Source organism: Protopterus annectens, chromosome 4.part0 (assembly GCF_019279795.1).
Source record: "Protopterus annectens isolate FY-2018-M chromosome 4.part0, PAN1.0, whole genome shotgun sequence".
Taxonomy (NCBI): domain Eukaryota; kingdom Metazoa; phylum Chordata; order Ceratodontiformes; family Protopteridae; genus Protopterus; species Protopterus annectens.
In genome coordinates, this window is record NC_056733.1 from 488,128,497 (window position 1) to 488,156,420 (window position 27,924).

Sequence of the window (27,924 nt, forward strand, 5' to 3'; positions counted from 1 at the left end):
AGATGGTAGTGGGATATACCTCTAACAACATACACTGTAGAGACAGCCAACAATCAGGAGGGGAAGTGCCAGACATGACTACAGAATGTAAGTGTTGCTCTTCTGCATTTGGAGTAATGTTGGTTTAACAGGGTTTGTGTGGATATGGCTGGTCTACATGATTTAATACCTGCCATGTCAGTGTTATGTGTTTGAGAAAACTCCCACCTGTAGGGTTATCTGCAGACTGGCCAGTGTTTGGAGTCTTATGTGCCTTGTGTTATTCACAGATTGCCTATCTTAGAAATGCAGAAGCATAGTCTGAGGATTGCAGTCAGTACATGGTGACAGCCATGAGAGTTACTGACTTCATATACCTCATAGGACATATGTCACAACAAAACCTGTTACAACAGTAAATGTATGAGGTTATCACAGCAACATGCCAATATTGGCCCTGTATTTGTGCCCCCAGCCACAAATCTGTCAAGCTTTGTACATATCTCATGCAGTAAGAGGTGAATATGTTCTGTACACAATTATTTATTGACATCATACCTGATAACAAGCCAGTGAGATATCAGACTGCTAGACATGTTATGCATAATAAGGGTTATATTTGAGGACATAACCTGGGCATTCTGTGGTTGTGTGTACAGTAGTGAAGTCTGTGAACTTATGGTGATTGTCGACAGTGTGCGTATCGTGAATATGTACCTTGGCCTGTGTACAGACTGCGGTAGATGGCATTGTTCTTGGTCCTGTTCTGTTTGATGTTACATATTGCTCCAGTGTATCTTACCCTATCAGCTTACATGTTTGTAGGGCCAAATACACACATGTCCCATACCACAGACAGGCATAGGACCACACTGTGTAGTAGCCCGGTATATGTAGGGTTAGTGTGTGAGTGGTGCATATGAGGATGGCATTGATCAGACAGTCCATATACTGTAATATTAAGCTCGCTTATCATATGTGGCTGTGTTCACATTGGTTGTGGGTATGCACTTTCACACAGTTGTCTGTTACTCTGTGCTCTGACAAGCCTTTCCAGCTGCTGTAGATGTCTTGTAAGGTTCATTCCAAAAGCAGTATCGTACTCTATAATGGGTCTAATGAGTGCCGAGTAGAGGAGAGCAATGACCTCTTTCCTGGATGAGAACCCTTTTGTGATGAGGTGTGCCACATAGAAGGATTTCCTGACTACTGTGGCGATATGATTATCAAAGGAGAGACTACTGTCCACCTGGGTCCCAAGGTCTCTTATCACACATTCAGCATTAAGTAGACTGCTGTTTATGTGGTAGTTCATGGGTACAGAGTTTTTACCATAGGGGATGACAATGCACTTTTTGGCATTGAGCTTGAGGCCATGCCTCTGACACCAGGCATCTGTCTCAGTGAGGCCCTTCTGTAGGATGTCCACATCATTTGGGGACTCGACTATGACTCCTAGTTTGCAGTCATCTGTGAACTTCATTAGCCAGAGGCTGTCTGTGTTAGCCTGTACTTCAGAGAAGTAGATACCAAACAGGAGAGGTCCCAGGACTGAACCCTGTGGCACTCCACTTGTCACTGGTTTGAAGTCAGATTTGGAGTCTGCAACTTTTACAGTGTGGGTTCTATCAGTGAGCCAGTTGGCAACCCATCTTGTGACATAGGGATTTATACCTAGTTTAGTGAGTTTAGCTATAATTCCAGAATGGGGGATGGTGTCAAAAATCTTGGCGAGGTCAAGATAGGCTGTGTGAACCACCTTACCCTTGTCTGTGGCTTTGGTGATTACCTCAAAGAAGTCGATCAGGTTCAGAAGGCATGATCTGCCTTTCACAAACCTGAACTGGGTGGGGTCCAGCGTTTGTAGGTTACCAATGTCTTTGTTTATGAGTTCCATGATGATACGTTCCATGGCCTTGTAGACCAGGCTCATCAGGCTAATAGGGCAATAGTTCCCAGGATCAGTGGTGGCTCCCCCTTTGTGAAGTGGGATAACTGTTGCTGTGCACCATTCAGTGGGCACAAAGCCTGATGTGAGACTATGATTGAACACGTTGCTTAGGTGGAGAGCCAGTTCATTCTGAAATTCATGTAAAACGCAGCCTGGGATGTTGTCCATTCCCATGGATGTTGTGTTTTTGGTTTTAGAGAGTGCAGCTTTTATCTGCATAGATGTGATTATAGGGACTATGCATTCTTCCTGTATGGATATGGACCCTTTAGGGGGAGGGGGGTAAAGTTAGCACTGAGCCTGTCTGCCAGGATATTGGCAATATCAGTTGGTTCTGTAATTTTCATGCCATTGTGCTGTAACTCAGAACAGATCTGGTGTTGCCATTGAGATTCTTGACATAGCTATAGCATGCTTTGTGGTTGCCCTTAGAATCAGTGGTGATTTTGTTTTTCATAGCTAGCTATGCAGGATCTTATAAGGGTCTCAGCTTCTTACTGAGGTTGTCCAGGCAGCTCCTCCACTCATGGAATTTTACTCTCTTTTGCAACAGTTTCTTCCTTCTGTTGTGGAGTTTGTTTATGGCAGGGGACCACCAGATTGGCTTCCTTTTTTGGAGGATAGCATCTTGGTTTTGTTTGGAATAAAACTATCCATGCACTTGTGTAAATGCTTATAGAATGCATTTGTGTAGGATTCAGCAGTCGTAACTTTATTGTCCATCTGCATGTGTGTCATGAAGTTCGCCACTTCTGTCTTAAGAAGCATGAAGTTGGCTTTGGAGAATTTTTTTACGATGGTTTCCTTAATGGTGGATGGGGGCGGGATGCAGATATCTGGAGTGATTAGCTTATGGTCGGATCTGACCAACAAGGAGTTGATTTCAGGTGTGGAACACTGTTTGCTCATGTTGGTAATGACTAGGTCTAGGATATTGTTGCCCTTGGTGGGGGTGTGGATAAGTTGATCCTAGGCATTGGAATTTATGAATTCCAGAAAGCGTTGAGTGAAAGAGTTGGTACATGAGTAGTTTCCCCAGTTAATGGTGAGGTAGTTGAAATCACCCATTATTAGGGTATTTGGTTGAACCCTAATATTTTCCAGTATATCAAGAAAAGAGGAATGGGAATCTTGGGGCATGGTGGGGGATCTGTAGCAACTACAATTTGGATTGCAGTTTTGCCCAGAGTAAGTTGCACTTGGATAACCTCAGATGCATTATACTGCGCAACTAGCCTGGAGGTGTGGATATCCTTAATGAATATGGACTCACCTTCGCCTTTGTTGTTCTGCTCAAGGTTAGATGGCCGAAAAGCGTGGTATGAGTTGTAGCCTGTTAATGTAGGTGTGCTATCTAATGGCTTGAGCCAAGTCTCAGTCACTGCACAGCTATCAATGTTCTCCATTTTAAAGAGTGCCTCGATTGAGTGCATTTTGAGATTTAGACTTCTAGCATTGAGTAGCATTACCCTCAGTTTTTGCTTGCCTGTTCCTGTTATGGTGGTGAATTTGTCATTTGAACCTTGCCTAAAAAAGGCACTATATGCACGGCAAGAACCATAGCCAGTATCTGGAATCTCAGGAGCGACAGGTGCAGGCCATCTCTGACAAAGCATTGTGGTCTGTCAACCATGTTATCCCAGGCAGAGAGATACTGGATCCCCTTAGATTGACACCAGAAGCTTAGCTAATTGCTGAAGTCAATCATTTTGTCCTTGTACTGTGGTATAATTCTGGGCGATGGCAGGATGCTACTCAGGGCTAGGGTCATACCTGCCTGGGCTACAAGATTGGTGAGCTCTTCCATGTCTCTTTTCATGTAGTCCAGGGAAGTACATCTTAGGTCATTCACCAACATTGACAATGACAGAGTCATATTTGTACTTGTTGTGGAGTGACCTGAGTGCATGGGTTATGTGGTGGATCCTGGCACCTAACAGGCAGGTGACAGTAACCTTCTCCTTGTTTAGCCTGGTGATTGGGACATCAGTGTGCCTGACTATAGAGTCACCTAATACTAGTGTGTTGGGTACGCTGGTTTGCCTTATCGGTTGTGGTTTATTGGCACACTGAGTCTGTGGACTGTGTGTCATTTGGATTGTGTTGGGGGGTGGAGGTTGCTTGCATTTCTGTTTTGTAGGTCTATTTTGCTTGAGCAGATTATTATTGAGAGCCTCTGTGAATGTTTTTGTGTTTTTATGTGTAGATTTTGGTGGTGTAGGTTTAGTGGGACTATGTGATGAGTGTAGTGTGGTGCAAGTGTTTACCTTCTCCTCTTGACTGTCAAGTGCAGTCATGGTTGGAGAGAGCTTTACCTCAGGATTGTCTAGATAAGTGCATCTCTCACAGGTTGTGGTGTTAGGTGGTAGGAGTAGAGTGTTGTCTGTGTACATGAGGCAATTGCTGCATTGCTTCAAGATGCCCAGATTCATCAGATAGACAGCAGAGAACATTTGGAGCTGACACTTGGACATGCCTGAATAAAAAACTACTTTCCTCTAGACAAGTGAAGAAAGTGAGTATAAGAGCTGTTTTTCTCTAAGCAAGTGAGGAAAGTAAGTACAAAAACTGTTTTCCTCTGGGTAAAGAGGAAGGTTGAGTTCTGTAGTAATGTGTAGCTTATTTATTGCTAACAACAAGTTCTGAACAAGTGCTGAGCACGAATAAGCAAATTCAATTGCAAAAACTAAGAATCTGTACCTGGACCGTGTGGTAGATAGGCTACCTAATGCTTACCACTCCCACTGATAAGCTAGAAACCTTCCTTCCAACACAGAATGGCTTGGGGGGCTCAGAAGCTTCCAAAGAGTCCTGGATACAGCAAATCTGTACCTGGACTAGACTAGTTACAGGAAAGGTGGGAAACAAGTGCAAACACAGGCTTTTAAACCAGAAAGTTGAAAGAGATGGAAAAACTGCCCAAACGACCAATAAACTACAATTTCTGGGCTTGAAACTACTCTTGTGGTAGATAGGCTACCTAGTGTTTACCACTCCCACTGATAAGCTAGAAGGCTTCCCTCCAACACAGAAAGGTTTTGAGGCTCAGAAGCTTACAAACAGTCCTGGATACAGTAAATCTGTATCTGGACTAGACTAGTTACAGGAAAGGCAGGTAACAAGCTTAGTGTTTTTTTTTTTTTTTGGAAAGTGGAAAGGGAGAAAGGAGAAACAGAAGATAATTCAAAATTAAGGACCTGAGTGGCTTGCCCTTCACAAATGTTCTATCTGTATTAGGTAGAATGAGCTAGTGACACTAGACTGGAATAGAGCTGGGATAGAGCTGAACAGAAGGGACTGGTAGGAGTATCTGAAGACAAAGTATGATCTCACTGTACTCGGTTGAGTGAGAAAATGAGATAGACCCAGGAGGAGTGTACAAACACAAATTTACAGTAGGGGTGGGCAATTCCAAAGCCACCAAGATTAATACCAGAACAAGAACAGGGAGGGCGGGCAGAAAACTAATTGCAGAGACAGAGAGAGACCACAGTATTCTATGAAACTATTGTATAGAAAAATAAATAACTACAGAGAGAGACACAGACCAATGAAACAATTAAATACACAGAAAAATAAAATAAAATGCAGTACAATCTTTAACACTGCAAGTTTGTACTTAACTCAGCTAGTAATGCAGTTGATTGTAGGTATGTAGCAGAAGCCAAACAACTCAGAAATTGAGCAGTAATAAATTCAAAGATATGTGACTAACTCTTATAAATACACAGAAACCCTCTAGGCTAAGAGTTTAACACTGAATATTAATGAAGTGAAACACAATAGCCCCCAGTAACTGCAGAGACAGAGAGAGACCACAGTATTCTATGAAACAATTAAACAGAAAAATAAATAACTACAGAGAGACACAGACCAATGAAACAATTAAATACACGGAAAAATAAAATAAAATGCAGTACAATCTTTAACACTGCAAGTTTATACTTAACTCAGCTAGTAATGCAGTTGATTGTAGGTATGTAGCAGAAGCCAAACAACTCAGAAATTGAGCAGTAATCTTTATATATATATATATATATATATATATATATATATATATATATATATATATATATATAAAACTTATATTTAGCCATCTGTAAAACACCATTAATGTACTGTATTAATGTTTATATGTGTCTAAACAAAGATTCTAAAACATCTAGTTGGAAACACTAATCAGAAACATATTGTTACTCCACCACTGACCCACTAGAAAAAAATGCACTTTGGTATTAAGTCAAATTATACTAATACTGAAGAATTAGAAGACACATATTATTTGTAGTTATTTAAAAGGGAAAAGTACGTAAAGTACTTATAGTGGGGGAAAGAGAAAAAAGGAACATTAGTAACAAAAAGAAATAGGAAGAAAGAAGAGGGAGAGAGAGAGAGAGAGAGAATGTTATTTAAATACTTAGTACTATATGTAATTAGAAGAAGTAGATATAGAAAGGAAAAGATAAATGTAATAATAAAGATGATTCACATTACCTTACAGTATAGAGATTTTTCCAGAATCAAATATATTATGATTCATAAAACAAAGCATTTAAAATTAGAAGTAATTTATTCATTTGTCCTTTAGTTTCTTAGCTTTGGTATCTCCTTCCTTCACAGACCATCCATTTTTTTTTGTTGCCTGTCTCTTCTAACCCTTGGTTGACCATTCCATTTCTTCTATGTCCAACAGTATTTTCTTCTTTTGCATAAATTCTACTGCTTCTTGTAGGGAATCAAAGATCTTCACTCCTTCTGGCAAGGTTATTTTTATTCTTACAGGAAAAAGAATTTGAGCTTTAATATTGGCTTTTTTAAGGACTTAATTAGAGGAACACACTCCTTTCTTCTGTATATGACTGTAGAGGTGTAGTCATTGTCAAAATGAATAACTTTTTCACCCATCTTGATAGGGGAATTAGTTCAAGCTGATTTCAGTACAAATTCCTTGTCTTGTGAGGAAAGAAATCTAACTATTATAGACCTGGGGTTAGATGAACTCAGAGATGAAGCTGGATTTGCTAGGGACCGATGCGCCCTCTCAGTTCCAAAACAGAGGGATTCAGGCAAGTTTAGTGCTGATGAAAACCACTTATTGAGGAATTGAATCATGTTAGCACCCTCTTCTTTCTCAGGAATTCCATATATTCTTATGTTATTCTTCTTTGATCTACTTTCAAGGTCTTCCAGTTTCTCAATCAGCCTGGTGTTTTGTTTCAGAAGAAATTCATTGTGGTGCTCATTTTCTGTCACTCTAGTATCCAGGTCAATTACTGTTTCCTCTAAGGCAAGAATCTGTTCAGATTTTTGTTTTACTATTCCATTTAAATGTTCCAGTTGTTTACTGCATTCTTGTTTGATAATATCCATTTTGTTTTCAAATTTGTCCATTTTCAGTGTCAGTTCTTGGATGTTTGTTATTACAAGATGTAGCTCTTTCTTCACTGCACTCTCCTGGTGCGGGTTCTTCAAGTTGCTCATGTTGAGATCTCCAGTAGAAAACTTCTTGACAGAAATAATTAAAAAATTCTCTTGACTATGTATTCATTTTTAGAAAATAATAAAGAGTCTATGTTAATCTATCTTTTAGTACACTTTTAGTTAGATTTTTCTAAAAATTAAAGTATATTTCCTATCAGGATATTAAAAATCTAAGCAGTGCTATGGATTTCTGCTCCTATCAGACTGGCATCTTGGCCATGGTCTGCATATGTGTATTCTTGACACACTTGATTTGGTACAATTGGCTATACAGCATTATCACATTGTCGTCACCCATCTGTGTTGTGGTGACATTCCAAATTCATCCAATTTGATATCCATGTTCACATTATAGTGTTAAAGAAGTGGATAGCTATGGGTCTTTCCTAATTTCTTCCTGCAAATGCCTTTATTGCTTCCCCTTTGTTCTTCCTCCTACTTGCCACCATTTCACCACTTTCCAGTCTACCCCATTTTCACACCTTTAATCTTGTCAAAAAATAGAATCACACACCTCATGCATGGCCAGAAATGGACCATAATTAAGAGTTCAGTTTTTGTCACCTGATTTTGTGCTGAGTTTGCATCACACACCAATGATAAATAGAGATAATGGCAAACCTTGTGAGTTTTTGCCATCGGTCACACTGGTCCAGTTATCTCCATGCAGTGCTGCTTAAACCTGCTGCCCTAAAGGAACACAGAGTTAAAGGAGAGTAAATCAGTACTTTAAAACATTTACTGTGATAGTTATTTAGACTGCTGAATGTAACAAAATGCAAATTCCTTTGTGGACTGTTAACATATATCACTTCACTAAAGTTTTTGTTGACAATATCTTCAAGGGATTGATTCCAAGTACATTTCTCATAATTTCTTAGTGTGATGATATATATGTTTATGGCGATATACTGATTACTGCCCAAAATGAGCATCTGAAGTGACATCTATCCCAGCTGCTATCACATATTTTGCTAACCTTGTTCCACTTGTCTTAAGCTTGTTGTTCCTCTCCTAAGCCTTCTCTACTCTTATGTCACTCACTTTATATTACACAGTATGTAAGGTTAATAATGACATTAAACCAAAAATGACTGTTAATGTGCCATTAAACAAAACACTGCTAGGTGTAGGTTCATTTCTCCTTGTAGTCATCCATCATTCCATCTCCTCTTTACATGTGTTTATCTATTAGGCCAATGGATGGTGCCTGCAGACTGAATTGTCTGTGCTGGTAGATAATAACTAACATGTTATCTTAATTCAATAGTTTGTCAGTGGTCATGTACTGTGGAATGTTTTAAAATCATCTGTAAGATTCTGTTTGTGATTTGTTCAGATGATGGATGAAATCATCATCTAATATGATGTGGAAACTGCCCTTAGTCTGAAAAGCATATTACACATTCTTTTCAGGGTATACAGTATGACCATACACAAATAGCATATCTAGTGAGTTATAATAATCATTTCAAAAGATGTGCCACCCCTTGTCATTTCTGGAAAGCTGTACACATAATTAAATTATGATTTGCAGTCAGGCCTGAAAAGCAGCTAATAGTTGTGCAACTGTACAGAGGAAGCCATTAATGATAAAAATTATGGAAGACACATACTTTACTGTTGTCATTGTTTCTCACATTTGCAGTAATGATCACATTTACTTACCTAATGCCATCTTGACACCATCTGCAAAAAAAAGTGAGTGATCTAGATTTGAACCCTGTGCTATAATCAGGAGCTTACTGCTGTTACACATGGTGCAACAGAGACAGCTAGGCAGCAATTGTAGTTTTTTACACTCAATACTGTCCAGAGTGCTGATGACCATGCATTACTGCTTAGCTTGTTTCCCCAAAGGAAGGTGAACCAAAAGAAATATTACAATTTTTCCATTTAAGCAGAGCACATGTTTGCTCATCACTTAACTCCCTGCAAACAGGGAAGGCAATAGCAACAGTTCTTAATGTCATAAAAGTTATGTCACAACATTTCCAATATAAACTACAGTATGAACAGCATAGCATATATCAGCTATTTCTCCCATAACATATATTTATAACTACTTCTCAAGTTCAAGTTGTATTCATAGGATCGTGGGATTATAGGAGATTACTAGGCTATCGACCAGGAAGTCATTTTAAGCCTAGCCATTTCATCCCAATGTAATACCATAGAAATGCTAGTCATTACCCAAGATTGCATTTAGTGATGGCTACCCATGCCCAAGAGGATTGTGGGCACTATCCTTGCTAAGAATTTACTGTGCCCCACCCACTTGTCCAGGTTCTTCTTGAATAATGTCATAGAGGTGCTCCATTTCACATTACTCACATTATTCATGAAATAGGAATCTCACATGCTCTAACACCTTGCCATCATTTGCACAAATCAGTTCCTCAGTAATCCCCTATATAAACAGATGTTTAGCATGTCTTATTATGGTTATTGGCCAGTGATCCTCCATCTCATCAAAAGGCATTCATAAACACAAAAGAAGGAAAGGGATGTGTTCTTCACTGAAGACATGCTTACTCAGAATCCTGTGTGCCTGCAGCAATGCACTTGCAACTGATATATCAGTAACCGGTCCACTGTCAAGTACACTACAGAAATAAATAGCATAACAACATTGTTACATTTGTTATGGGTTTGAACTGACACTGGATCTTGGTCATCACTGATTAAAACACACTGATGTTGTCAGAAAATTCTAGTACTGTAGACATCAATTCAACAGAGTATTAACACACATACATCAACACTTGCAGTACTGCTGTTTCCAAATTATGTGTGAATATTTTTGTTTGTGTGTGTGTGTGTGTGTGTGTGTGTGTGTGTGTGTGTGTGTGTGTGTGTGTGTGTGTGTGTGTGTGTCTGTGTGTGTTTAGTTAACTCTCATTCTGGACACCAATTTTGAACAGCATGTGAGACACTCCTTGTGTTCAGTTAACTCTCATTCTGTAGACCATTACTGAGCAGCATGTAAAGCACTCCTGTTAATATCTTCTTCTCACCAGACACTGACTTTGTCATCTGCTACAAATTGTACTCTGACAATGTAAAATTTAGACTTGTGCCATGGATCTAGCATTTAGTACTGTGTTCTCTAGCTTGTGTAACTAGATAGGTAGGGGCTCTAATCAGAAAGCAGTCCACATGAGGTTTATGTGTATGTTCATTCAACTATCAGTCTGAAGACAATTTTAGAATGGCATGTGAGACCACAGCTATGTCATTCACTCTTCCAAATGTCATCTTCTTGACATACAATGATGATGTGATCTCCTATAAAGTGCTGTCTGACAGTGCTCTACTCAGCTGTCTGTGTTATCATGAGCATTAGCTAGTATGCTCTATAGTTTGTATAGCTAGATAGCTTAGGGTTCTAATCTCACAGCATATAACTTGTGTGTGTGTTGATTCAAATATGAGCAGAGAGACAATTTTACACTAAGATGTGACTCCACATCTCTGTCACACACACTCCTCTCAATATATTCTTCTGAGCATACAGTGATACTGTCATCTTCTATAAAGTGCACGATAGAATATTAAAGCCAGATATCTGTGGTGCTGCTATTGTTGTGCTGTATGGAATCCAATTTGTATTCCTACACAAACTTAATCTTCAAATCTGACCTCAGGTAACTGCTGTGTGTGTGGTTGGTGGTATATGATGGTCACTATAAGATCTTTTGAATCTCTTCATTTGATTCCCACTTAGGAGAGCCTTTAACATAGCCTCATAAATCCAATATCCCCTTTTATCCTCTGTCCACATAACTTTCTTTCTGCAGAACACTGGAGGATACCATCATCTCAAAGATGCGTACACACATTGTGAAGCACAGCCCTTCTATGACCCACTGCCCTCAAGCCATCTGTACAACCCTGGATGTGTGATTGTTAATTCTGTCATGGGGTAGTGTACATGTCACATAAGGACAGAGGCAGTATGAAATAGAATCAAACACATACACACATATGCATGTACCCCTACTATCTTTCATTATATAGATAGAGAGATTTTGATTTAAAGGCTATAATAATGGCTAGGAGTTTATGTTATGTTAGCTTTTAGCCTAATAATGTACTATGACCCTAAGAAGATTGCACATGCCAATGCTGCTATCATCCACATGTGCTGTGTTGAGATCATATCTCTCAACCTCTTAAAGCAAGAACTCTGGACAAAGCCATAAATAATGGGGGGGGGGTGGCAAAGGTCCAAAACTAGAGACAGTTTTTACATATTGCTGTTAGAAACTTAAAATTTTGATAGTGTATTCCAATTTGTGATTTAAGGTAATGTATTGATGGCCACTGCTGCCATTTGATTACATGTTCCTTCCATAGCAACTGTAGCAATATGCCTCCTGAGGGGTGTTGACATTAGATGATGCTGTGTATATTTTTGCCTTAGTAAGTTGTGTGTTCTTGTAGTAGAGTATTTTAACATTCTATACATTTCTCATTCGACCATCACAGTGACACTTGCAGTATGGCACATGTGTGCATGTGTATACCTACTATCATGAAATGCTATGTGACATACATCAGTATTACGTCTTACAAACTATGTGGACACATACACCTTGTTTCATCCACATGTTGTAATGCTGTTATATACACAAACATATAACAAGTTCAGATTCACTTGCAACCTTTGGAAATTCATTGTATACATAATTGTGTTGCTATTCACAAAGATTATTCAGGTGTTACCCAGCAGCATTATGTGACTGTCAGCATTTGTGTCATTAACTGCTCTGCATGAACCACATCAACTTCATTTGTAATGTGCCCATATATGGTATATGAGGCCTCATACACACCATTCCAATGATAAACATATAGGCATATGATGTGCAACTGATGTAATGATATGAACTAGGCAGAGCTGTATGACTGTGTTAACAGTTGGACTGTGTGTCGTGTGATGCATACTCAAGGTTTTATTTGGAGATGTTGTCACAAATCCTTTTTTAGGTAAGTACAAAATCTTAAGACGAATACACAGCTTTGTGCTCAGATGGCTGGGGATGGCACCACCAATAGTCAACCAGAGGCAATAGACAATCTGTGAGCTGATAGATTTGGATCAAACTTCACCCTCCATCTCCACTAGTTATCACCCAAAGTATACATGGAAACATTACTCAGCATATGTTTTCAAGAGAACACCTCATCTGTGCGGTCTCTAATGCTAAAAACATGGACTCAATGAGCCTGACAACATCCCAGGTTGCCTTATTAATAAATTAAAATATGACCTAGCAGACACAGTTGGAGTCCTACAGAACCACAGTCTCCAGGCAGGCTATTTTCTGGAAGAATGGTGGGCAGAAACAGTCACCTGTCTGAAGAAATGTAGACCATCATTTGACACAAGGAATAATAGACTCATAAGCCTGACTAGCCTCATCTGTAAGCCAGTGGAAAGAATCATCATGGACATTATCAACAAGAACATTGGTAATCTCCCGACTGTGTAACTAACTAATTTTTGATTGTTAAGGCTAGATCATGTCTGTTAAATCTGGTTGACTTCTTTGAGAAGCTCACCAAGGCCATGGATGAGGAAAAGAATGTGCATGTCACATAACTTGACCAGGCCAATTCATTTAACAAATTCCACACTCAGATATTACAGACAAACTGTCTCAACTGGTCATAACCCACTATGTCACCAAGTCAATTGCTCAATGGATCACCAATAAGACACATACTGCCAAAGTGTTTGCATTCACTTCTAGGAAGAGGCCAGTGACCAGTGCATTACCACAGGTCTGTACTAGGTGCTTTTCTGTTTGGTATTTAATTCACAGAAGTCAAGGGAAAGTTAGACAGCCTTTGTTCAACCAATATTGTGGATTACTGCAAATTTTGGAGAATCCTTGAATCCAATAATGGTATTGATATACTGCAGAAAGTATTAACACACACAAATGACTGGTGCCACAGCCATGGAGGCACACTAAATGCCTAAAAAATCATAATTATTCCCTTTTGTAAAGTAAATCCTAAGCTAATGCCGATGTAAACAGTGCATCCCAATGAGTACACCTAGTGGTATAGGATCTAGGTACTCAGGTAGATAGTAGTCAGAAGTTTGACCACCATGTGTCCATAGTAATGACAAATCTCTTCTATGTGGCACAACTCATAAGTATGGGCATGTCATCCAGATGAATTATAATTCCATTCTACTCAGCCCTCATCAGAACAATAATTGAGAACAATAAATTCTTTTGCATGTAACTCACTGCACATCTGCAACAGCTGGAGCAACACCAGAGATTTTGCACAAGGAATATACACGGTGTAAAAGAAAAGTCCTGTATGGAAAGATTGAAACCCATATCACCATATTCTGTCCCATATAGACTATTAAGGGCTAATTTATTTCTAGCCTACAGGGCAGTCTACAATTCTGCCCTGATGGAAGTGTTACACATTGATAAAGCATACTGCATGGGGTTCATTCGTTTCAAGTATGTTAACTTAGCTTCTGACATAATAAATCATGTTGGAGAGATAGAAACATTTCTCAGTCACTACCTCTTCTCTGAAACAAGCTTCCCATTCATGTAAAGAGAAGGACCTTCCTGACCCTATTCAATACAACCTGCATTAATGGATGGTAAATGGTAATTGTACTCCTTGTTTTGTGCCCATATCCCTCTTGGATACATGAAGTTTGCTTTAAATGTCAGGGGGACAGTGATCATGTAGCATGTATCTTGAGGTTTGACATATGCTTACAGAGTGTGCTCCATGCACTGTTTGGTATGAGAACAATGTCACAGTGACAGCTTCCTCAATCATTGATGTTAGACTTTGCACTGCTGTATTTTCTAAGCACATGGGCATTGTTGATACAAGGTGACAGAGATACCAGGTTAAATACATCTGCTAGTTTGAAACCCATTTTAAAAAGTTGATAAATGAAATTGAAATAAATATTTATGAAGGTTGTATCTATGTTATTAAATTATTTTAATTAGTATTTAGATATATGTTAAGTTATGCAAAAGTAGTATTTATATCTATACATATGGTGCTGTTCTTTTAATTTGTTTTAAGTAGTAAAAAGGAAACGGTTTATATTGTTTTTTGTGGTCATGTGCTGTGTATAAAATGCTCATTGTAAACATTTGTTTTTGATGCACTGATGAAGGGTGTTCCTGAAAGCTTTGCAATTTTTTATTGACTTATTAAAAACGTAGATATAACGTTGGTGTTGAGATCTGTTTCTTTTGTTCTTGCACAGTAGATACATTACAATCAGTCTCACATGCTGCTGTGCCATTCATTAAAATAAACCAGTTCTTAATTCACACATCAATTGCACATGCTTCAGATAATATCCTTTGCTATTATATGTGGCACATGCATGCAATACACAGCTGTGTGTAGGGAATCCTCTCATAATATCCTCTCATAATAGTGCATTGTTTGTAAATGTGGTTATCCTTATGGCTGATACCTATGTCATTCAGGGATGCTTTAGTCAGATGTATTACATTTGGCACAGTGAGCTTCTACACATCTTGTTGCCCATACATAACTATTCTTTGGTATGCATACCTATTACGAATTGACAGTGCAGATCCCTTCAAGGTGTTGTACAAGAAGAATTTCTGATACATCTTTCTGTGTTGCACTGAGTAAACGCAGTGATCATTGACAACATTGATGGCATGGGTTTGATTCATGCACATGTGGTTTGTAGCTTATGTGTCATGCAAACCTGTCAAATGGCCTGGATTGCACCTGAACTCAACTGCAGGTTTAAAACTGTCTCACTTAACCCCTCCAAAGACAGTTGATATTTGGAAAAGGGGTGTTGAATTCCCCTTGTAGAATACTGAATCATAGTTGCACGTCTGTTCCTACAGAACATGTATAATAACTTAAACTCACATATTCTGGCAATGTCACAGATTAATGTTGTTAATATTGTAAAATTGTTTCTTATTGTGTCTGGTTTTGTTAGCAATTGCCCATGAATCTGTTGCTATGTCTCCATAATTGGTTGTGAGGTATGCTGACATCTCGGTCATATTCAGGCAAGTCATTTTGCAGATTTTTACAATATGCACATATCCCCTATTGTATAAACCATACTTGCTAAATGTCCTCTCCAGTGAGCAAGTCAGTGATGTTTATATCACAATAATTCATCTCCATTGACATGTATCCATTGATATGTGTGACAGTCACATATATAATATAATGTGTGAGATACATATACTCACAGAGGAGGTGTAAACAGCATTATGTACTGTGCTATCTGCATATGTACTTAATGTTATGCTATTGACTTGTCTTGGAAGTGTACATACTATGACATATCTTAACTTAGGTACATTGTCATATTTTACATACCGTCTTCCTCATTCTTCATTCCTATCATTCATGTCTGTGGACAATGTTATCCAGCACACTTTCCCTGCCTAGTGTATTTATGTTTCATTGTATTTGCTGTTGCTGTTCACTCTGCCATCTATTATTTCAGTCTGCAAATACTTGCTGTAGTGTACATTGCACTGAGTACACTTTTCTATAATGTGTTAATACTGCAGTTATTGCAGTATTTTCACCCCTGGTACTCATTGTGGCTGTCTGCACAATCTCGCAGAGCAGGTTTGCTTGTATGCAAACTTGTATACATCTTCTTTATTTTTTCATGCTGTTCTGCACAGTTCCTGGTCAAGAACACTGTTGCTGGCCATAAAACTTTGCTTGTATTCATGTAAGCATAATGTGTGGCATGCATACGTGATTAATACTGCTACGCACAAACACATAAACTCTGTGTAGCCTTTGGGTGAAGCCTACATGGATTTTTTTTTTAATCCGCAGCTGTGTGTCAGGTGATTTGAATGGCTCATTTCTGAGCTATAACAGAAGATAGAGTGAGAAGTTAGTTATTGTCTAAAATGGATTTGGTAAAAGCTGTGAAAGCATGTAAAGCACCTGAGTTAACTAATGCTAATTGAAAAGTTTGGTGATGATTTGGACATATGTGGAATTAAATTGAAGCTAAGTCTGTAGGCGATAGACAAAATAATACTGTGAAATCAAATTATTTGGTAAATGCTAACTGTCACTATGGCAGTGAGGAAGGTTTCAGTAATGCATGAAACAGACGAAAATGAAAGTGATTTAGTTCAGCAACAACTATTTTCTTATAGGCATATTTATCAACATGAAAAAAGCCATATGCTGATATTAACAGACCTTGCTGCAAATGTGGCCAAGTTAATCATTTTGCAGGTATGCATATTTTGAAAGAATAGAGAAAGACCTGCATTGCAGGTTGCTAAATTGAAGACAGTGGGAATAATCAGTGTAATGCAAGCAATAGTTTGAGAGTGCTATAGCTTTGTGTGCTGTGTCCATGACACAGATTTGTCATTGGGGTCAATAACTCTACAAGTATGCCAACATAAAATTACTGAATTGAAAAGCTACACATAAATGATAAATTTCTCCCATTTAAGTTAGATACTATGGCCAAGTTATTAGTGGGAGATTATTTAACCAGTCTAGCCCGAGAATCGCCTTGTCTGTGTCTAATGCTTCATGACTTACTTATTCTGGATACCAGCTTAAACTGATGGTTTCAATTGTGATTTGGTGTGTTCTCACAGAAAGGACAACTTATTGCTTTAAGTCATGATAACTTACCAACCTAACATATAAGGAAGTGATGATTATGACTCAGAAAAGTTTGTTGTTGTTTCTTTCGAGTGGTGCTTTGGTGCTGGTACTTTTGTTGCTTTCATTCAGAAAATTTATAGTCTGCAAATGCTGAAGCAGTACACAGGATGGGGCAGTGAAGTCAGAGATAATGACCAACAGAGTTGCAGAATTAGTGATTTACATGTTCCAGGTATCACTGATGGAGAGCAGTGTGCTTTTATGTGGGATCATGAATCAGAAGTTTTTCAGATGCTATACAGTTAGTGTCAAAGCATGAAGTGCTAACCAAAAATTAAATGCAGTAATCTCTAATGAAAATTTATCAGAGTTTCTTCATAGCTTCATAGGTAAGTACTAGACTACCTGCCACTGGAGGCCATAGCCGATTTCCCTTTGGTGCTTAACCTATCACATTCGCTGTTAGATTGGTCTTATATTACTTCTTAAGAGAATCATTAAACTGAAAATGACTTGAAGTAAAATATGGGATTCCCTTCATTTAGTTGAATTACCAAAATATCGAAGTACAAAATGCTGAAACCAGAATATCTAATCTAAACATTGAAAATTGAAACCGTTGAGTTTTTTAACATAAAATATGCTAATATGTTAATGCTGTAGAGTTTTAATGTTGTAGTGTCACTTTAAGATTTTTTTAATTTTTTTTATTGTACAGAACAAACATGGCAAGAGGTAACGTTACGTTCAATGCTCTACCATGGTTTTTTAGATCTTTCTGTCTTAGTTTGTATGAAATGGGTAAGGAATTTTTTTATGTTTTAAAATAGATGCATAAGCTTTAAAGGAATGGTGGTAATGGTTAAACTGGTGGGAAAAGTGACTAGAAGGGGAAGTGTTTAGATGATTTGTGCAGGGAACAGGTGTGTATGGCATGTTTTGGAGATCATGGTACAGAGGGGATAAGGAAATGTACATTTTCTCCACTGTAGTGTGGTCTTGAAGTTGGTATAGTTAATTTGCAGGGGGTGTGGGGGTTGCAGGGGGGGCACAGCCCCCACTCCTGAAAAAAATGTAAGAAATGCTTTATCTGGTGTATGGCAATTTAGATGTAGTGTTTTAGGTGACAGGTGAGTGTAATGTTGCACAGAGTCATTTGCAATAGTTTTTTTTTTCATTGTTTTAGGCTTGTGATCATTGCAATGTTGATTTTATGGCTGTTCGACATTTTGCTAGTTACCTATTCTATTCTCAAGTTTTTGAAAGTCGATGTTTTGGTAATTCGACTTAATGAAAGAGATCCAAATTATGATACTGACAAATGATTAGATGGCAAAAGGGTTCTATTACTGAATCAAGTAAGCAATACATATAATTTTGAAATTCATGGGACACACGTGCTGATGTTCAAATCTAACTAAGCAGCTGTATAAACTCCACTGTGAAAACTTGTGTTACAGAAAATGCATAACCTATTTATGAATTGTCAAGTACAAAAAAAGAACACGTGATGCTTTTTTTCCCAAATATCCAAAGATATTGAACAGACAGCAAAGAACTATCAAATCTCTAACATGTATCACAAAAGAAAATTCACCAATGTATTGATTCTTCACAAGATTCAAGTGCATCCATCAAATAAAGTGGCTTCAACTCTTTTCCAGTTTAAAGAAGGTCACTATCTTATTTGTGTTCGCAGACATTCCGGAACCCATGAGATATTAAAGCAAAGATAGCTCGACTATCACAATTTATGACAGATAATTGTCCACAGATTACTTAAGAATTTTTTTTTCAGAGCAGTAGATGTTCCAAAACATTACATCTTCAACAAGATATCCCTATTCACATAGTAAAGCTGAAAGGTTTTAAAGACAAGAAACACTAATGTGAAAATGTGCTTTCAGCTCAAAAAAGGGGAATGTTTTCTTGTACTTCTCAGTACTTCCAGTGCATAGATGTACTCCTCTGTAACCAACAGGGCTTTTACTATTGATATCATTAATGGGGAGGAAAAGGGGATAAAACCTGTCAGCTTTTTCAGTTCTGCTTCTGCCAGAGAAAAAAAAGACCATATGAAGTTCTAATTTAACATGTCATCCAAGTCATTACCAAGGCTGAGACCTGGAGAGAGAGAACGACGAGAGAGATTTCATTCACATCAGTATCCAAATAAATATTTGAAGCAACAGGAAGCTGTTATTGGCACATCTAATACATTAAGGTCCTACAGTACTCAACAAATCTTAGATTGCTCTGACGGACTAAACAGCACATATATAAAACTGGACCAGACCATTCAACTGCCCACATTTTTGAGAAATGTTCCTATTTTCTGGCCTGTTTACCCCTGCACTTAATGATCCCATTTCTGGTGGTATGTCCCTGTTTTCAGGCTTAATTGATCCTTTCACATAGTTTTCTGAATTTCCTTTCATCACATGTGATTTTTTGAAGTTGTCCACTACATAGAAGACCACATTATATGACCAAAATAGTACTTTATCAATAATTTAAAGAAAAGAGAGGATGCAACTTTTTCAAAAGCAAAAAATAAATGACCTTGTATGGTACAATTTTGTAATAAGTTCATTAAAGTCTACAGATTTTAAACTGTCTGTTTGACAAATGTGCTTATATTTTTCTACCATTTTTGTCACTCCATTTTTAAATGTGGCTTTGAGTAGTATCTCACATTCATACCGGTATTGGACAGAGTTATGTGCTATTTGGTATTCATATTTTTAACTAGTTAGATGTCCAGATTTTTGGCTGTATGTACCTAGTTTTCAAGGGCCTTTGTACCACTTTTCAATGTTTGTAGGTTGAGATTTAAGTATGCACTGGATTGTTGTTATTGTAGTGTGGTACATAGACTGATAAATTGCATTTCAGAGAGATGTCAAGTCAGAAACTGTCATAGAATCCTTGAAATGTGAACGTTTAGCATTGTAATCCACACGACTCCTGGCAGAGACTGTATTCCAACTAATACTTCTCTTAACAGATCTGAATCTGACAGCCTATCACTTTACACTGTGTGTGCCTTCAGAGCAGCCATGAAAACGATCTCATGTCATAGTAACTGCAAACTATCTAGATATGGAAAAGTTATTAAAAGGAGTGCATGTTACATGCTGTGATAGCAAAGTCTAAATCTTACTGTTGTTTGTGCTTCAAAAAAATATGTATATATTTCAAGTGACCTTTGTGTATGTGATGAGTTTGTAGAGTGTGTCAGTGTTTCAGGTTATGGTTACAGTTAGAGATAAGGAAGGGTCAGTGTTTAGCTATACGTTTGTACTGATGTGAGTGGTGTGTGCCTGAGTGCCTTGTATAATGGTATCTTTAATGAGGAGAAAGCAATAGCATTCCAGGAACATTGTACATTGTCTGTTAAGTGCTTCATTTTATTTAATGAAATCTGAAAGTTATGACCATAATTGTGATGTTGTGCAGGAAACCATTGCAGAGCTAGACCCAAAATAATCTGACTCCAGAATTGTTGCTTTCTGTTGCATATTAAAGCCAAAAGATGTGATAGATGTGAGAATATGATGCAAGGACCTTGAAACATAAATGAAATAAACGGAAACATGACATTTCTGATCCAAAGTCTGTAGTAACCAATTTCTTTTCAAATTCTGCACAGCGTAGAGTCCAGTAAACATGCTGTTACTGTGCCACCTTGCATTTATTTATGAAGATTTGAAGCCCTTGACATAATAATTGAAATCAGCTAGCTCTACTCACCTTATCATAACTGCACCATTTAAATTAATCTCACCACTTTTCTAATACATCACTTCACTGCAGAATCCAGACATTAATTATGAACAGTATGATTTCCAACATATAATGCCTGCCTTGCTAATTTACACCTCACAGAAGTTCATTACAACAGCAGGCTAGTGTCTTGACTAGGGATGATGCATTAAGAATGTTTAATAATACATCAAAGAATAAAATGCTGTTTTATCTCATAGAATCCTGCAGGTTTTGATCTTTCAGAATTGGTATTATAATTTATATCTTTTAACTATAACTGCCTAGAGGATAAATGTTCTTCCTTTCCTCAGTGATATGAGAACAATTATGTGGTTATGATATTTGCTCAGAATCAGAGGGCATAAAAGTGCAAATGGTGTAAGACAAACTCAGGACTATAGGACAGAGCTTGCTAGCTGGATCTAACCTTAACATTCTGGGTATTATTGTTATTTATTCATTTAGTCAAGTCCATCCCTTCATGTCCTCAAGGATTTTAGCATGGCAGGCCTATCTATGATCTGCTTTTCTAAGTTCTTAAACATTCATATTTATTTCTTTAGTAATAGTGTATATCCGTCTTAGCATCCATCACTCCCGTCTTCTTGTGCCTTTCATGTTTTATGCATCGGTGGCATATCTACTGAATCCTGTCTTCACATTAGGTACCAACATATTTAAGATTTAATTTTACTGTCAGATCTTCCAGTAAACAGTCTAGATTTATTTCCTTAAAAATTGCCTGATCTAAGTTTGTTACAGTCTGTGGAACTCTCAAAAGATTTCTCCAACTCCAGCTTTCAAAAGCATCAATTTTCCGGGATGATTTTACTTATAGTCCAACTCTCACAGCCATAAGTTATTAATGAAAAAACACAGTTTTGACTTTTTGGACCTTTTCTCATTAAATTTTATCCATATTTGCCAAAGCATTCCTTCCAAAAAGCAAACATCTTTTAATTTCATGGCTACTATAACAATATGTAGAAATCTTTGAGCCTGGGAAATTTCAATCTGTTAATGCTTTGACTTCCACCCCACTTATTTGCAAATAACTTATTGGGCTAGATGACAATTTCAGTTTTTATTGAACTTTCTACTTTCACCATCTTCAACAAACTCTTCCAACTTTTCTTCACCTTCAGTGATCAAAATATTGCTCCTGGCAATTCTGATTCCAGCATCTGATTCATTAAACATAGCATTAGGTTAAACTCTTTTTTAATTTCTCCAAGTCTTAAGTCAAAGTATGATTAAAGTTCATGAAATTACTATTGTTTGAATCTTTGATGTCAGCCAGTAGTGCTCTTCGCAGCACCCAGAATGTGCCCAGAAATTACTACTTCTGCGTTCATATGGAGTTACATGTATTGGTAACATATCTATATATGATTGTAAATTATTTTTTTATAAGACCCATTGCTGCTACTACTATTGGAACTATCTGGGTATCTTTCTTCCACATTGCTCTCATTTCTGCCTGCAGGTCCTGATATTTTATGGCTTTCTCTCTCTCTCTCTCTCTCTCTCGCTCTCTGTATGCAAGACACTGTAGTCACTGGGTGTGGCAATTTCAATGACCAATGCTACTCTTGTCTTCATTTCTTGGACCACTATATCCAGTTTTCTAGCATCTATCTTTTGAACTGTTGGTAATGGATGATTCCATGTGATGTAGACTTCTTCATTTTCTATGTTGCTTTGTGGCTCATGTTTCCATTGTTTTTCAACCACTTAAATACCATAATGTTTGCACTATCCCCAGTGAAATATTCTCATCACATTATTATGCCCATCAGTATACAGCCCTGCCATTAGTATGAAACAACCAGCAACAAGGCGTGCAACTGTTTTCAATTCGGTTTTAGATAACCTACATTTGTCTGTTTCTCCCACATTTTCAATGGACTTTATAAACAAATGTGTACGCAACCCACTATCTTGGGTGACCAATATTAACCTTTCATCTCTTGGTTTGAATTCGCCTCTCCTTAACCATTTCTGTCTTCATTCCTGATCAACATGAGGTTCTTCCAGAAATTTTCTATATCTGCAACTATATTTGTACTTTTTCCGCATTTCTTGCCTTCTCATCTGATCCTTCAGCTTATATTCTTTCTTTTGTTTTTTGGCACATTTAGTTGCTGCCTGATTTTTATCTACTTCTGGTTTGATTTCCATTCCTGTTTAACACCGATAAGCTTCTGTTAGATTAAGCAGAGAAGTCATCTTAGATTTATTCTCCTCATGTTTCAAAACTTTCACTATGTTTGGGTCTTGTGAGGTCAGCAAATGTGTGTAGTCCCACGATTATAGATCTATACATATAATCAATTGCAAGGAGGCCCATCCCTCCTTTGGAACGGGGAATATATAAGCTTGGTAATCATTGATTTTTAGAAATCATTTGGTGAGCATGAAACATTCTTCTTGTTTTCCTATCTAATCTATCCAACATGTTTTGGGGCCAGTCAATCACTCCAAAACTGTAAGTTAGGACAGGAAGAGCAAATTGGTTTATAGCTTGGATTTTGTTCCTAGATGTCAGTGCTGTTTTCAGGATTATCTTCTGAAGTATTCCTTACTAAGTTTTATTCACATTTGTTTATGTTTTATTGTTGATCCTTCATCAATTCCCAAATATTTATACACTCCTTCTTGCTCAAGTTCTTTTATATCACATTCTTGTCCCAAACTGATGTTTTCCTGAAGCTGCAGTTTTTCTGCTTTAAAGATTACTTTTGCACATTTATCAAGACCAAATGATATTCTTATATCATCTGAGAAAATTTTGACAACTGGCAGCTGTGCTTTTAGTTCCTCATCGGATGAACTATACAGTTTTAAATCATTGACAAAGAGAAGGTGAGAAGTATTTATTCACACTTTGTTGTTTTTTAGGAGCCAGATTATAGCTATGGCCTAAGCTGTTGAGTAAACAGCTTAATGGGTTAAGGGCAAAACAGAATAGTAACAGTGACAGAGAGTCACCCTAGAATATCCCCCTTTGAATTTTTATCTTTGGGATAACAATTTGTCCTTTGTCATTGCTTAATTGCAAAGTGGTCTGATACTGTTTCATGGTCACTGCAATATAGTCGATCAGTGTGGGGTGTATCTTATACATTTTTTAACACTCTTTTATCCATGAATGAGGGATACCATCAAGTGCTTTTTTGTAGTCAATCCATGCCATACTTAGCTTCTTCCCCTTTTTACAGATCTTCACTATGACTTTATTTAACAACAAATGATCCTTTGTTCCATATGACTTTCTTTTATTGCCTTTTTGTTCTACTGCCATAATTGATTTTTTTCTAAATGACTATAAATTCTGTCGACATCAATTCCCGTGTATAGTTTATACATCATTAGAAGGCAAGTTATTTGTCTATAATTTTAGGGTAGCTTGCAGGTTCACTCTTAAGTAGGAGCATTGTTTTTCCTGTTGTTAGCCAGGTTGGTATCTGTTCTGTGTGCAGATATAAATAGTTCTTACTCATGGCTAAATCTTCATGCAAAGATATTAATACTTTTAACCAGAAGTTAGGTACTGCATCTGGGTCTGGGGTTTTCCCATTAGAGGCTTTTCTTAACTTTGTTTCAATTTCTCTAGCTGTTACTCCATCCCATTTTATATCCTGTACCTTTAAACTTCTTATTCTTTCTTTTACTTCTTCTATCCAGTTAGCATCTTTGTTATGTTCTGCAGGATCTTCAGAGATACTTCTCCAAAATGTGTCTATTTCTTCTTTTTTTGGCTGTCTTTCAATTCCGTTTTACCATATTTTCCAGTTCTCTGTAAAACCTTTTTGTATCATCAATAAATTGCTTATTTTGCACTTTTCATTATATTTATCTCCGTATCTTCTAAGTTCTTCTGCCTGTGCTGACATTTTTAGTTTGTTATTTGCGATAGTGCATGATAGATCCTGGTCTGTTCTAATATTGCACATTGCTTTTATCACATCTATCTTTCTTAGTATTTCTGTTGATCTATTCCCTCTTCTATAGTCTTCTAACAGTGAAATTCTTGTTTTAGTTGCTTTATAATTTTCTCTATTCGATATTTTCATAATGGTATTCGATTTCTATCCTTCCTTTTCCTCACTACCCTGTATTCTTGCGGTCGAACTTTATCAGTTATTAATTTAGCTGCAGAGTAATATGCCCTGTTTGCTTCTGTTATATAGCATGGATCTCTATGAACAGTCCTAATTACTGTGTTCATTTGTTTTGTCAGACATCTGACTTTTTGGGTTTTATTAACCTTCTGCAGTCTATTTCTTTCATTGATCTTGATATATCTGTCCATGTCTATTAAATCAAGCAATTCTTCTCTTAGCTCATTTTCTTCCAAACTGCGGGCACACCCCTTGTTTTCCATTTCCTGCGGGCATTCTATAGAAGGTTCTATAGCATCTTCCTGTGACACAGTCTCATCAATTTCATCCTGTGCCATCCATTGCTCTATCATATGGGAACTCACTGGCCTATCACGCCTCAACATTGACTGCATCAGAGTTTTCACGGTTTCCTGCTCCTTCCCTTGCTGTTTAGCTTCAGTTGAATGTTTATACTAGTTTCCTGTGGAAGGCTCTAAATTATCTTCATATGGCACTTGAGCAATTGCTTCCTGTTCCGCAGGTTTCCCCTTAATTTGGATACCCATTACTCTAGCCTGTTGTGGTGCTTTCTGAATTAGATTTTCTACACTAAATCCTTCACTTTGTAGGAAATCCAAAACCTCAGTTTCTATTCTTTAACTTCTCCATTACTAATCTCCTTTTCTACTTTTCTTCTTTGTCTTCATATTTTTGTATTGTAAAGTTTTCCATGTCCGAATTCCTTGTCTGTATTTCTCTTCAAATATCTTTGATGCTGCTCTTTTTGTATCGGTTAGTTTTGCTTTCTCCTTTGCATAAATAGTACACCATATTTAATCTCTTTTTCTTTCCCATGTCCATATTTCTTCTTCAGATGTTTCCTGATCTTCCTGTTTCTCCCTGCTTTGGGGACTCACTCCATCCTGCTGTGATGTAACCTGTGTTAGACTTTCTACATGAATTCCTTCACTTCACAGGGACTCCATAGCTTCAACTTCTATTTTTTAACTTCTACTTTACTGATCTTCTTTTCGACATTCCATCTTTGTGATATTATTTTTTTTATTGTGAAATTTTCCATATCTGGATGCCTTTGCCTGTTTTTCTCTTCAAATATTTTTGGGGCTGCCTTCTTTACATTGATTAATCTGGCTTTCTCCTTTGCATAAATATTGTACCATAACAAATCTCTTTCTTTCCCATGTCCATATTTCTTTTTTGTACTTTTCAAATATCTCTTGGTTTTGTTGTTTATATTTTCACACTTTCTCAAATGCTTCTTTTTCCAAATAGATCAAGGTTTCTTGATCTATATACTGTTTTTTCACAAATGATTTGTATTAATGAACACAAGTTTTCATTTGAAGCTTCTGACAGTTTTTCTTGCAGGAGTATTTTTCTTTCCTCTTATTTCTCTCTTGATCATTTTGTATATCTTGTGTCTGGAAATTCTGGGCTTTTTGCATAATAACAATAATACATAATGTCTTTCTTATCCTCAGTAGCCCATTTTATCATCTTTATGACTCTTTTGGCCTATCAGCTTTTGTGATTTTTGTGGACTGCTTCTTCCTTCTACAACAGAGGGGCCATCTTCCCCCTGGGCCTGGCCCGATTTTAGGAATGTTTTTGTATTTTAATGATTCTACACGATCTTTTTTTCCATTCCTGGCACCAGTGCACCTATCAGGATTGGGAACTTTTTTATCCTGGGTCTTGTGCACCCAGCTATCTTTTTAAATTTTTGACCAACTTGTGTCCATTATATATGCTAATTACAGTCTATATATCAGTGCCACCTTGGTGAGATTTTGTGAAAAGAATTTCAGCACTACTACTCTTCTTTGCTTGCTGACTTTTCATCTCTCCATTCGGACCCTGTATGAGTCATCAAAGATGATACCATTGATAATCGGAATCTCTAATCTCTAATCACCTCCAAAAAACACCTACAGAAAAAATAATCCTTTAAGTGTTATTTGCAGGGGTAAGCCCTAGTGCACCCCCATGATGTGGTGAGGTGAGCTCTCCAAATATCCTGAATATATTCAAAAATCAGCTGGAACTGATCCATAATGGCAACAGTACTGTTCAAGTATAGCCAATGCTCGGACGAATGAAAGAAACATTTATTCAATAATACATTAACAATATGTTTAGCGCTTTCATCCACTAAACAGTGGACTTCATCAGAACACGGAATGCATTAAATCAATTAGTATTTACAACTTTTTTGGCACCAATGTAGTGCTCCATTTATTCAATTAAAGTGACAAGTGCTCATAATTCATTCAGTCAATGTTTCCTATAACTATAACAGAATTTCATAACTATCTAATTTGAAAAACCATAAATTAAAAAATGAAATCACTTCTATATATAAAAATTACATATACGTAAATTTTATAATAGTTAAAATATATAAAATATACTATTAAAAAGAGAGAAACTAACTACAATTAAGGAGATAAGCTGAATTTGAAATAGAATATATAAGAGTAAAAAGTGAAATGAAATGAAATTAAATTAAATTAATTTAATATAGTAAGTGAAAGCTTTCCCATATAAAATGCAATCCCCCATAACACCACATTTCATTGTTCATATAAAGACTTATGAAACTAATAAAAACATATAAAACTCATATTTTAATTACAAAACTTACTAAACAAAACCGTGTAAGTAAGTGCAAATATATCTAGATCAAATGATAACCTACAAAACATGTCACACCGTTCTTTAAAATTCCAGAAATATCTTATAAGTGGGCCCTGCTAGCTCTGTCTATTTGTACTAGATATTGTTCACAAAATAGTTCACAAAAATTATATGGTTATATTGTAATAATTTAAATTACTTTAGTTGCAATATAGGTTTAATTGATATATGGTCATTAATTCCTGGCTCCCTGGTTGCATCAGTCAAAATTTGCCATACTGTCTCCTTCTTACCCAAAAGAGTCTGATA